The sequence below is a fragment of the Myotis lucifugus genome, unplaced genomic scaffold, assembly GCF_000147115.1.
Source record: "Myotis lucifugus unplaced genomic scaffold, Myoluc2.0 scaffold_686, whole genome shotgun sequence".
Taxonomy (NCBI): Eukaryota; Metazoa; Chordata; class Mammalia; order Chiroptera; family Vespertilionidae; genus Myotis; species Myotis lucifugus.
The window spans coordinates 187,798-189,422 of NW_005871734.1; the positions used below are offsets into that span (position 1 = coordinate 187,798).

The 1,625-nt window shown below is 49.5% G+C and overlaps 1 protein-coding gene across 1 annotated transcript in view; it reads left to right on the forward strand.

The window, feature by feature from the left end:
- ITFG1 (integrin alpha FG-GAP repeat containing 1) overlaps positions 1 to 1,625 on the forward strand; it is a 45,679-nt gene that overhangs the window by 25,068 nt on the left and 18,986 nt on the right. The window lies entirely within an intron of this gene.

A 1,625-nucleotide genomic window follows, 5' to 3' on the forward strand; every position in this document is an offset into this window, starting at 1 on the left:
CCCCTATTTTTAATAACTTTAGGTAGCATATGAATAAACATATTCTAGCTTGCTATGAATTAACGTATCAGTAAACTTTAGATAAATATCCCACAACTTCTACTTAAAAGCCCTGTCCATCTGGTGTGGCTCAGTGATTGAGCGTCGACCTATGAACCAGGTCACGGTTCAGTTCCTGGTCAGGTCACAGGCCTGGGTTGTAGGCTCGATCCCCAGTGGGGGCGTGCAGGAGGCAGCCGATCGATGATTCTCATCATTGATGTTTTTGTCTCTCCTTCTCCCTTCCTCTCTGAAATCAACAACAATATTAAAAAAAAAAGTCCTTGTATTCTTAGTTGGTTTTAGAAAAAAACAAGGCTGCTAATGAGTCCAAAAAAGCAGATGGCATTGAGTAAGTCTGAGTATTAATATATACAGAATATGCGTTTTCCTATACGTTAAATAAGCCTATGAATATTAATATGTACAAATTATGGATTTTCCTATGCATTTGAGAAGTCTGTGAACCGCATCCTGCCTTCATCTGCTGCCCTCCCACTTCCTTTGAACCAAGGCACGGGAATGACTGACAGGCAGGAAGTCAGCATGACTCCAGACATTCGCCATTCATTTGGTGTAAAAAAAAGAAAGGAAAGCGCATGCTTGAATGAATGCTGAGCTCACAGGAGGAGTCCGTTCCAGAAAGGAGTCTAGGAACTGAAGCTTTCCACAGCTGTGGTGGAGTTTTTAGCTCCGAGCATAAAATCCTAAAAGGTCCTTTTAAATCTTTTAAATGGGGCCACTCTGGTGCGTCCGCAGCGAGGTGGGCGCTGCTGTCTCCGGAGGCCGGCACCCACACTGTCCCATCACCAGTGCTCCCTGCCCTGCCCGTCACAGTCCAGCTGCTTTGTTTTATGTTAACCTCCCAGGAAGGGTGTGTCACCACAGACGCTAAGCATGAGGAGCCTAAGCAGTTAGCCCAGGAAATTCAATGAAAGCCTTCATTGTCCTTTAAGTGAGAGGCCGCTGAGGTCCTCCCACTGCCAGGTTCGCCCACTCCACCCAACACGCCTTCTTCCTCCTGGATGGGAATGGAGACTCAAGGGGCTCGCCGTCTGTCTCTCAATACCCAGCCCCGCCAGGGAGGACATTTCTTCCCGGTAGCCCTCGCACAGCCTCGGGTGCAGGCCTGTGTCGGCGCGGAATGGAAACATTAGGCCGCGGCGATGAGTCGGTGATGAGAGTCAGGCCCAGCCCTAGGAGCCAGGGGGCTCCTCCCTGGTGCGGACATCAAAATCTGCCCCCCTTTGCCGAACCGGTTTGGCTCAGTGGATAGAGCGTCGGCCTGCGGACTCAGGGGTCCCAGGGTTCGATTCCGGTCAAGGGCATGTACCTTGGTTGCGGGCACATCCCCAGTAGGGGGCGTGCAGGAGGCAGCTGATCGATCTCATTGATGTTTCTAACTCTCTGGTCCCCTCTTCTTTCTTCTCTGTAAAAAATCAATAAAATATATTTTTTAAAAAAATCTTCCCCTCCCCCCCCGCCAGCTTCTCGGTTAACAGATCGGGGACCCCACATCCCCGCCAATAATTTTCTCACCACCCACTTCAATACGCTGTATCTAATATGCACCGCTTTTCAAACGC